This window comes from Nomascus leucogenys, chromosome 6 (genome assembly GCF_006542625.1).
Source record: "Nomascus leucogenys isolate Asia chromosome 6, Asia_NLE_v1, whole genome shotgun sequence".
Lineage (NCBI taxonomy): Eukaryota > Metazoa > Chordata > Mammalia > Primates > Hylobatidae > Nomascus > Nomascus leucogenys.
In genome coordinates, this window is record NC_044386.1 from 99,292,297 (window position 1) to 99,303,930 (window position 11,634).

At 43.4% G+C, this 11,634-nt stretch overlaps 1 non-coding gene across 1 annotated transcript; it reads right to left on the minus strand.

Annotated features, from left to right (window-relative positions):
• Positions 1-782: 782 nt before the first annotated feature.
• Positions 783-884, minus strand: LOC115835631. Its single transcript, XR_004030663.1, has one exon. It is a non-coding gene; the product is annotated as a U6 spliceosomal RNA (small nuclear RNA).
• Positions 885-11,634: the final 10,750 nt, after the last annotated feature.

An 11,634-nucleotide genomic window follows, 5' to 3' on the forward strand; every position in this document is an offset into this window, starting at 1 on the left:
GACGTTAAGCAACTCATCCTGTAAATAAACATTTCATCACAAACCACAATAAACTGTAAGAATAAAAAGCACCAAACATTGGAAAGTGTTTAACAGGAGGCCTTGACCTAGTATAGGAAAAAGAGGTGCCAGCAGTCTTCCTGGAGGAAGTGACAAGTGAGCAGAATTCTGATACAGGGAGGGGAGCACCCACTGTGTCTGAGGGCAAAGGGGCCGGGGAGCATTCTGGGAGAGCAAGGGACACATGCAGCAGCTTCTGGATGGACTGAGATGAGAGAAGGCCACAGAATGCAGCCAGCAAGGCAGAAAGCAGCAGGCAGGGGTGGGGTCCCAGAGGGCACTGCCAACCTGACAGGAGGTGGTGATGAGCATCCCAGGGCTGGCTTAGCAGCCACCAGAATGACAGCACCCAGCATTACCCACAAAAGAGCATCCTAGCTAGAAGCCAGGCCCAGCAACTGACCCTTCCCGGGATGTTTTCTAGGTTATTTAGATGTTCCTTTGCGAGCATAGAGCAGCCTTAGTTCCAAAATCTTGACCCCTTTGCCCCCAAATCAGGCCTTCGTCCCAGGAGGCCTCTCTAGTATTTCTCCCAGGAAGCCCAGCACATGATTCTCGGGAAAATGGGGTCCTGGGGAGCCTGTGTTAAGATGCCAGGATTCTGAGTAAGTGTGCAGTGAAGGGAGGCTCCTGGTCCACCTGCCCACTCGAAGGGATAAGCACAATATTCATATGTAGAAATCTCTTTGTCAAAAGACCAGCAGGGATCTCTTTTTTTTTCTTTTTTCATGGAATGCTTCACAGATTTGCATGTCATCTAGCAAAGGGGCCATGCTCATCTCTGTATCGGTCCAATTTTGGTATCTGTGCTGCTGAGCAAGCATGGGACTCTATTATTCAATCCTTAAGTTCCTCCTCCAAGACCCCTTTTTTTGAGCCACTGCCCATGAACTCCATAGCTACAGCTTCATAAAAAGGTAAATGCAACACAGCAGTTTCCCATCTCTCACCTACTCTAAACCTCTGCATCTTCAGTCTCTCCCTCTGTCTGTGTTGCCTCTTTTAGAGTGTATAATCAAGCCAAGAGAGCCTGGAAAACCCCTTCTAATCAATAATTCATCATGTTGGTCTCCTGTGACTTTCTTTCATTACAATTCTCCAGGTCAGGCATTCGTGAATTCTACAGGATGGAGTTCCCTGCTGGGACACCAAAGTAGAATTAATGTAGTTTGGGGGTAATTATGTGTTTTTTAATTATCCATCTTTTTCTTTTCCTAAACAGCCAGAAAGAATTGTTTATAAATAAAGAAAAATGTTATGCTCTCATGAGTTAGGCATTTGTAAAGAAGCAGATTCAAATGAGGGTACAAATTAGAGTAACAGGAAACATTCTGGGTATTTGCTGAGTCAAGAAAGACCGATTTAGAAAGAGGTGAAAATAGTTCAAGTACCGTTTAAAAACTGCTGACATGACATTTCAGCTTTATAATGAGCACCACTGAGGCATCAGTGGCCTTGCTCTTTTTTTTCTCCCTTTTTTTTTTTTTTTTTTTGAGACAGAGTTTCCCTCTGTCCCCCAGGCTGGAGTGCAGTGGCAAGATCTCGGCTCACTGCAAGTGCCACCTCCTGGGTTCACGCCATTCTTTTGCTTCAGCCTCCCGAGTAGCAGGGACCACAGGCCCCTGCCACCACACCCAGCTAATTTTTTTTTTTTTTGTATTTTTAGTAGAGACGGGGTTTCACCCTGTTAGCTGGGATGGTCTCAATCTCCTGACCTCGTGATCCGCCCGCCTCGGCCTCCCAAAGTGCTGGGATTACAGGCGTGAGCCACCGCGATTCTCACGCTCTGCCTCCTCCTCTCCCGAACCCCCAACCCATCACTCTTTCTTCCTAGCTGCAGTAGACACTGCTGCTAGTGGCTTAGCTAATACCCATTCTCTCCTTCTCTCCATACTCTATTCCAACAATAGGACTCTGATTTTGTTCAGCATGGCAATATGTCCAATTAAAAATACCTCTCCAGTTCCACTACAGCTAGACTAGGTGAACCCGTCCAGCCAATGAAATGCAAACAGAAGTCTACTGTGTGAGAACTTAGGAAAACAAAACTGGTTCAGCTGGCATGGTCTGTGCCTTTGCCTTTCTATCTTCTTCCTGCCTGGAATGTGAAAGTGAGGGCTGGAAGAAGAGCAGCCATTTTGCAACCATGCAGATAAAACTCACACATTAAGAATGGCAAAGCAGAGAGCCAAAAGAAACCTGGACAATTGGACTTTTGGTTTATCCTTCAAGGAACTGAACCAGTCCTGGACAGGCTTCTTTAGGATTCTTGTTACATGTGAAAAACTAACTCTTGTGTGATTACACCACAGTTAGATGAGTTTCCTGTCATATGCAACCAATGCAAGCCCTAAATGACATACATTTCTATATATCAGGACACTCACAGAGCCAACTATATCATCCCAATTTGCATAAGCACCCCTCTTTTGGACCCAACAATTTTGCTGACTCTCCATTCCAGAAAGAGGCTTTAGCAAGGCCTAATATGGAACCTCATGGAAAAGCTGTCCTCCACCCACTTAAAACAGGAAAGGACAATGGGCACTTCTGCAGGTTCCACCAACCTGCAGACAAGGAATGCAGAATTGAATGATACAGTTTCTGAAAGCAGTAACCTCAGTGGCTACAATGAAAACCGTCCAAGATAGTTCAAGCTCACCTCACACTTGCTGGAGCCCCAGTTCCTCAAATCCCTTCTGCATCAGCACAGCATCTAGATGACCCAAGCTACCTGAATTCGCTTGGCCTCATAGCTCCCCTGACACAGGTGGCCACTCCATCCTACTCGAAGTAGCTTCCTCTCTGGGCTTCTACAGGACCACTCTCTCGCTTCCCATACTGCACTGGCTTTTCCACTCTGGGCAGTTATCACTTCTCCCTCTCCTCCCCAACCTCTAATTGGTTGATTTCCACAGGACCCAGTCTGGGTGCTCTCCTTTAACTCTCTCAGTGGCCTCCTCCAGGCCCTGCACAATCACTTATGTGCCGGTGACACAAACATTAACCTCTAACCCTACCTTTCTTTAGAACTCCAGCCTCTGACATCCAACTGTCTGCCTGACACCTCCACTGGGATGTCTCACAAGAATCTCAAGCCCAGCATGTCAAAACTTAAATTTGTATTTCATGCAAATCAAAACCTCAGTAAGGTACCATTTCACACCCATTAAAATGGCTATTACTAAAAAATAAAAAATAAATGTTGACAAGGGTATAAAAAATTGCAACACTTGTGCACTGTTGCTGGGAATGTAAATGGTGTAGTTGCTATGGAAACAATATGGTTTCTCAAAAACTTAAACACAGAATTCTCCTATAGTCCAGCAATTCCACTTCTGAAAAATGAAAGCAGGGACTTGAGCCCTTATTTGTACATCAATGTTTACAGCAGCACTATTCACAATAGTCAATAAGTGGAAGCAACCCAAGTGTTCATTGAGAGATGAGTGGATAAACAAAATGTGGTATATCCACACAATGGAATATTACTCAGCCTTGAAAAGGAAGGAAATTCTGGCACATGCTATAACATGGAAGAACCCTGAAGATATAATGCTAAGTGAAATAAGTCAATCACAAAAAGATAAATACTGTATGATTCCACTTATACAAGGTCCTAGAGTAGTCAAATTCATAGAAACAGAAAAAGGCATAGTGGTTGCCAAGGGCAGGAGGGGGGTCAGAGAATGAAGAGTTACTGATTAATGGTCACATGGTTTCAGAGTGAGAAGATGGAAAAATTCTGGAGATGGGTGATGGTGATGACTGTACAATAATGTGAATGTATTTAATGTCACTGAACTGTACACTTTAAAATGATTAGGATGATAAATTTTATGTTATATATATTTTACTACAAAAAAATTCATTTCGCCCTTTTTCTGCCAATTTTCTCTAGTACATACATAGCAGAAGCACCCACCTGCCCAAAATCTGAGAGTCATCCTTGATTCCTCCTTTTTCATTTTCCTCTATAATCAAACCATCAGCAAGCACTAGCAATACTACCTTCAAAATATATCTTCAGTATCCACCCACTCATTTTCACAACCACCACTTGACCCAAGGTGCCCTCATGTCTTACTGGGATGACTGGAAGGGCCTCTTGCCTTATCTCCTCACATCCTCTCCTGCCCTCCTACCAATCACTGTCCACCAGCAACCAAAGCAGCCACTTCCCTGCTTCACACCTTTCCATGGCTGCCCAATGTACCCAATGCATAAAATCCTAACCGTTTGGCCCTGCAGCCTTGCATAATCCATCCCGTGACTCTCTCTCCAAGTTTATGCCACATTTTCCATGGCTCACTCTTCTCCATCCAAGCTAGATTGGAAAAAACCAGGGCCTTTATCAAGCTGTTCCCTGCCTGGGATGCTCTTCCCACTGGTCCTGGCATAAATCTACTGTTCTTATTTTTCAGGTCTCATCTTGAAAGTCATTTTCTGAGAGGCTTTCTATGGCCCCCTAACTAAAGTAGGTCCCCTCTGTTATTTTCTATCATATCATCCATTTGTAACTCTATGTCTGTTGATTTGTGTAATGTCTATCTCCCCTGCTAGACTGGGAACTCCAGAAAGGGAGCAACCATCTTTGTCTTGGTGACCATTGCATTCCAGCCAGTGCCGGGCATCACAGTAGGTACTTAATAAGTGTTTGCTAACTGAATAAAAATATGGAGACTGCTAAATTCTACTACTTCCATCAGGGGCCAGCAGCTTCTAACCAGGGACAAAGTGGCTCCTGTCCCTATTATTCTTAGATATCTACTAACAAAAGTTACGCATTTCATCCCAATGACATTAGGCTCTGTGCCTAGAGGTCTCACAACTACAGAGAAGAATGCTTCCACCAGAGGACACACCAGTGGTTCCACTGACCTAGATGCTGAGTCTGCCCCCCAGCCACTCTGAGCCCCTCTTGTCATTGAGTCATCAGGCAACAGGGGTCACTGCACTGGCAAGAATGATTGATCCTGACTCTCAGGGGTAAAATGGGTTGGTCCTACATAATAGGGTAAGGAGGAGCATGTCTGGGATTCAGGAAATACTCTGGGGTGCCTTTTAATACTCCTTTGTTCTATGATTAAAGTTAATGTAAAACTACAATACAACCCAATTCAGGCAGGACTGCCCATGGCCGTGGCCAGTGATCAGCCCACAGGCCAAATCCAGCTTGGTAAATCCTGTTTTTGTAAATAAAGTTATTGTTGTAACACAGCTATTCCCAGTTGAGTAGTTGTAACAGAGACTGAATGGTCCTCAAAGCCTACATTTTAATATATGACCCTTAAAAAAAAAAGTTTTCTGATTCCTGGCCTAGACCTACAACCTGCCATTCTTGCTGAAGGCAAAAGAAATGTTGAATGAATAATGAATAAAGGTGGTTGTAAATACCAGCTATGACCATGTGACCAGTTGCAGAAATAAGGATTATAATATTTGTATGTCTTTCTAATTTTGATATACATGTTCATATATATGAACCACATATGTGTTTCCACCTCTGCCATTCCTTTATCTACACAGATGGGGTTAGTAGCAACTGCACGTGTATCTCAGGATTTAAGTTACATGTATCAAAGGGGGAGTGTGAAGCAGCTAAAAGAAGAGTAGACGTTACTCCAAGACAAAAAGGGGTTTTCTATCCTCTTCTGGGGAAAGGGTGAGCACGTGTTTGGCTGTATGTGCATTGGTTGTGTCATGTTGTGCAGAAGCATGACTTTGCTCTTGTCTTTATTTGGAGAGTATGGTTGAAGGTGATCCATGTGAGTGTCAAGTTGACAGAAGTGGACCACAGTGAGCTTCTAATGTGACAACTTGGTTAAGATGAACTACATTTCCCAGAACTCCCCGTCCTGTAGGTTTCCCATTAGGGAAGGGCCCAAGGGAGATCCTTATGGGAGATTTGGAGAGAAGAGAAGCAGCAGCCTTTTGCTCCCGCATGCTGCCACTGATGTCACTCACAGCCAGGCCTGCAACTGCTCCATCTTACCCTGCATCCTGCTTCAGCTTCTCCAACTCCCAGGCCAGGAACATATGCTTGGCTACAGGATGAGGGGCCCTGGCTTTTGTGGAACACTTATACCATCAAGGTCAGAGGCAAAAGAAGCAACCTGGGGCCCAGTCCATCCCATGATCTCCAACTTGTGCTTGGGGGTTCCAGCATGCTCTCGCTCTCCTCTGCTTCACATCCATCTTCTCTACCCAACGACCTGGTATGTGGACTTCAAGCTCTAGCACAAGATGCAAAAGCCAAATTCCTCTAACAAATCCTATAACAAAACCTAATATATATTAATACACGCAGGACCTCCTGGTGGTTCTGCTTCTCTGATTGAACCCTGATTGATACACCAAGTAGCTACTAAACGCAAGGTACACTTGAAGTGGTGGCAAAGAGGAACAGACATAAAACCATAAGCTCACGTTATGATGGAAGGAAAATTGGCTCAAATTGCTCAAATAAAATGGAACAAAAGGATAAAGGCTACAATATAGGCATAAACAATGTGTTCCAGGGGCATGGAAGAAGCAAACACTTTGGAGATAGCCAGACCTGAATTATAATCCTGGCACCACCCACCACCAGCTGCATGACCTTGGTAAATGTCACCCAGGAGTTGTCTGCTCCTTCCACTTTCCTCTCTCTGAAAGGGAACGTCTGGGAAACAGAGATTGTTTTTGACAGCGGGGAACACGTCAGGAAAGGTTTTATATTAAAGGCTGTCACGTTTCACCTTGCAGGAGCGTGGTTCGGCACAGCATTTTTCCCATCTTGTGCAGAAGGAGTTAATGCATTTTGGTGGGATAGTGTGGGAAAAGGTCATCCTGCAAATATTCAAAAGCAATTTCATGAAACAGTGGGCTCTCATCCATCTGCTGTAACAAACTGACTGGGCGCTGTGGAGCCTTAAGCACTATACATTCAGCGAAATTATGACTCCCACTGGGGATATATCATATTTTTTTCAAGGCTGAAATGAAAAGATATACAGTGTACTGTATACATAGGCCTATTATACTGGGGAAAATATCAGAACTAGTTTTTGCTGTTTATGGAAGATCAATGATAAATCAACCTGTATAATCTGCAACTGACTGTTTCATTTGTTCTTTAATGTTCCACTGATCTTTTGGAAATGAAGGAACTTCACATAAAACATGTAGTTTGATGAACTTTAATCTTACCCATAATTGGATAATAAAATTGGGTACGTGCAGTAATTAAAAGGATTGTGATAAAAGAGTCGATCTGCAGTTTCACATTGAGCTTCTTCCATAAACCAAGGTGTTCAGTTCAGGGCATATTAGGAATCAAAAAACAGCCCCGTGGCCTACAAAGCTACATTTTTATTGTTGTTGTTAGAGGGAAAGGTATTTATGGAGAAGATGGACCATGTCAGTGAGGGCTAATATTACCACCTAGGGAGCTCTGAGATAAGGACATCAGTTTTAAAGATTAGGCTTCGACCTGCTAGTGAGCAGGAAGTAAACTGCTCGATTTTTCCTTAAGTGAGTTCATTTTTCCAGACTATCTTTAGATTGGTCCATCTATTACACATTTTCCATTGCTGTCTGTTTTACAGAAATGCAGACTTGCAATTTGCACGTAAGCCTGCATGTGCCAAATCCTTGTTTCTGGGCTCTCCAGTGGTGCCTGTTATGCCTGCTCACAGCCTTAAAAACGTCTCTCCTTTGCCCAGCTAGGCCCTGCTGGGCTGGCTCCCCACTCTTTTCTTGAGGCCTCCAAGTCCTGGTATCTGACCCCCAGGACCCTGAGCTGAACCTCCAGCAAAGCTACCACTCATAGAGCATCCCCTCAACCTGGAGCAGTTCTCTCAATCACTGTTTTCTGGCTTTTTCAACATTTCTCCTAGGCCTGTTCCAGTACCGGCCTTGATCTGCTCCCAATCTCCCCATCCTCAACTACTAACTGACCCCAGACCCAGCCTTGTGGATCATCTGCCCTCCAGACCAGCTGTAACTCAGCCACTGCACCAGGTCATTAGGCAGGCTACTCTAGTTCCTTCAAATGCTTAACCTCCAATAACCCTTAAGAAGCTTTTCTTTGTATCACAGTACATGAAAATAAGGTTAGTTTCTCCACTGGAGAGGAGCCATCAGGGGTGATAAAGGGTTCCAGAGACGAGGGTCAGAACTGCACTCTAGTCCTACCACTGGTAGCTGGAAAAAGAACCTAATTTGGAGATACCCAATTATCAAGTGATGGTAAAATAGCCAACAGCCCACAAAGTGCTGATCTACAAGGCACAGGTGTGAAATCAAAGTAAAACAATGGTTAGCAAAGGGACTGGTAAAGCACTGAGCAGACACGAATGCTGCTACATGGGGCCAGATCTGCTTTATAGATGAGGAAACTGCCCATCAAAAGAGCCAAGGTGACCCGTCCAAAACCTCACAGAGAACAAGAGGCAAATTCAGGACTAGAATGCAGGCCAGTCTTCCTACATGCTAGGAATCCGTATTTTTGTTTTCTTCTTCTCTTTTTTAATAGTCATATTACTTAGATTTTTGTGTATGATAAAACACACAAGACAGACATGGTAACATTTTGCATCCATTGATCTTTTTTCTATGCTGGTTCCTCCCCACCAAAATGCAATTATTGTGATACACTGCTTTTATTTTATTTTTTTAAAAAAGAGCTTGGACATTCCTCCTCTTTAAATATTTGTGTATGATGTTTTTAATGACAACAGAGTGTACAACTGGCATGAATGTAACAACCCCTTATTATTGTATGGTTGTATTTCACTGGGTAGCAGCAGTCATCACTATTACAATAAAACAGCCTCGTGCTGAATATACTGTATATAACTTTTGCAAATCACATACATTATTTCACTGGGATGAATTCCTGAAAGTAGAATGACGGTCAAAAGTCATAGAAAATTATAAGATTTTTGTTATATTCTGCCAATTTTATCTCCAGAAAGACTAAAAAACATACACTCTCCAGCAGTATGAGTGTCCATTTCCCTGCATCATAGCCCAAACTTAACTTGTTTGATTTTTACTACTCACATGGTTTCAGCTTGCATTTCTTTGATGAAATGTGAAATTAAATATTTCTTATATTTGTGGCTATCTGTGACTCCTCTTGTGTGAATTACCTGTTTATGTCCTTTGCCCCTTTATCACTGGGCACATTTCATTGTTTTCCTACTGATTTGAGTAGCACTTACTGGGCAGCGACGGACTAGGACAATCATAGACCTCCAAAGTGGGAAGCATCCTCACATGAGCCAGAGAGAACCACAGGAACTGGTCTTGCTAGACAGCCCTGAGAAAAGGAATTGGACCATTTTGCCCTCCTGCATGAGCTCCGCTTCTGCTGACAGCTGGTCCTGGAGAAGGCTGAAGCAGTTGAGGGAGGGTCCACAACAGGACACTACTGCCTCTGTTCTGATTCTGGAACGGGGGAAAGAAGATTGGGGTGGAGATGAGGAGAAGAGAAGGGAAGGACAAGAGAAGAAAAGGAAAAAAGGAGGTGGGTGAGAGACGAAGGGGAGGGAGTTGATGCAGGACAGTGGGGAATCCCCTGGAGAGGAGCCAGCAGGGGTGAGAAAGGGTTCCAGAGACGAGGGTCAGAACTGCACTGTAGTCCTACCACTGGTAGCCGGAAAAGAACCTAATTTGAAGATACTCTCAAGCAGGCAAAGGAAACTTACATTAGTGGAGGGAGGAAGGGAAGGGGCAAGTGACTACTACAATTCCCAAGCCAAGTACTCTGGGCTTATACCCGATCCCCAGAATCCAAGTCCCTTTCCACAACATCCCCCTGCCTTCTGCATGAAAGCCATTGCAAATTAATGTACCTCTAAGAGGCAAATAACTTCCTCTTAGATTGAACTGCTAGCAAAAGACCAGTCATTTTTCATCTCTGATTAAAATGTCCATGGAAAAAATTAGAAATAATTCAGCAAAGAGAGCTACCACTCTCTCTTTGGAGAGAGTTACAGAATGCAAAATAAAGTCGAAGGTGGTAGTAAAGGCAGCATGCTGCCCCTCTGCATATCAGAATAACCAGGCTCTTTCCTGCCTTTATATATACAGGGTTCACTGGGTGGGTGGGGTCACTAGGGTCACCAGAATATGCAACCAGAGCAAGAAGGACTCTAAAGAGCCACTTATTCCGTGCTTCTCAAGTGTGCCTTTGTTAGAAGCACTTGCTAGCACAACAAATCAGTCTTTTTTTTCTGGAAATTCGGGTTCAGTACATCTAGGATAGGACCAGAAAAATCAACATTTTTAAACAACAGCCTAAGGTGGTTCTTATGATGTGGCAAGGAGTTGATTTTGTCCAGTGCATCTTACATTCAAATCACCTGAAGAGATTAAAAACCATTATCAGGGAATTCCATTGCTGCCTTTGATAGGCTAATATATTCAGATCAACTCTACTACCAAGAACAAATAGAAATGCCCTGTTTGAACGCATCAGAGAGCTATCAAATGTGGTGAGGTCTTAAGGCACCAAGATCTCAGAGAGAAAGAAAGCACAGAACTGAACCTGACATTTGGCACAGCTTTTTGCCTCAAAGCATTTGTTGCTTCTTAAGAAAAACTTAAAAGCTGAGAAGTTGTGCTTTGTAGAAACCGATCAGTGAAGAAGCCAAGAGGAGAAATGAAGTAGAAACTGGCATCCAGGAAGCTACAAAGCTAAGCAGAGCTTTGCTGCCCCACCATCCTGGGGAAACAAAAATAGTGCAGCCATCACCAAAAAGGAGCGGCCCTGGTATGCAACCCAAGCTTTCAGAAGGAACTCCTGAAGCCTGGGAATAAGGACTAACCCAAATAAGCCAGTATGCACAAAGACTAAAACCTGGCTTCAAATCTGCTCAATCCCAGACTGGATTATAACAATCTGCCCCTAACCTAACTTCCAAAAGCAGAAGTAAATGCTCTAAGGGGAAAATAGCATCATCCAGAGGCTCAAATTCTCTCTTTAATTTTTCATACACAAAGCCTGACATTCAATAAAAAGTTACAAAAACAAGACCAGGTATGGTGGCTCTCATGTCTGTAATCCCAGCCCTTTGGGAGGCTGAGGTGGGCAGATCACGAGGTCAGGAGATCAAGACCATCCTGGATAACATGGTGAAACCCCATCTCTCCTAAAAATACAAAAAAAAAAAAAATTAGCCAGGCATGGTGGCATGTGCCTGTAGGCCCAGATACTTGGGAGGCTGAGGCAGGAAAATCACTTGAACCCAGGAGGTGGAGGTTGCAGTGAGCTGAGAGATTGCGCCACTGCACTCCAGCCTGGGCAACAGAGTGAGACTCCATCTCAAAAAAAAAAAAAAAACTTTTTTAAATAAATGAATTATAAAGCATATTGGGAGATGTGAAAGGCCAGAAACCAAGAGAAAAAATAGATGTAGAAAGAAAAAGCTCTAAGGAGACTCTGATGTTGGAATGATCACACAAAGACTTTCAAAATAACTGATTAATATGCCCAAGAAAATTAATTTTAGCAAACAGTTAAAATCTACTTTAAAAAATCAAATGAAAATTCTAGAACTGAAAAATACAATAATTAAAACTAAG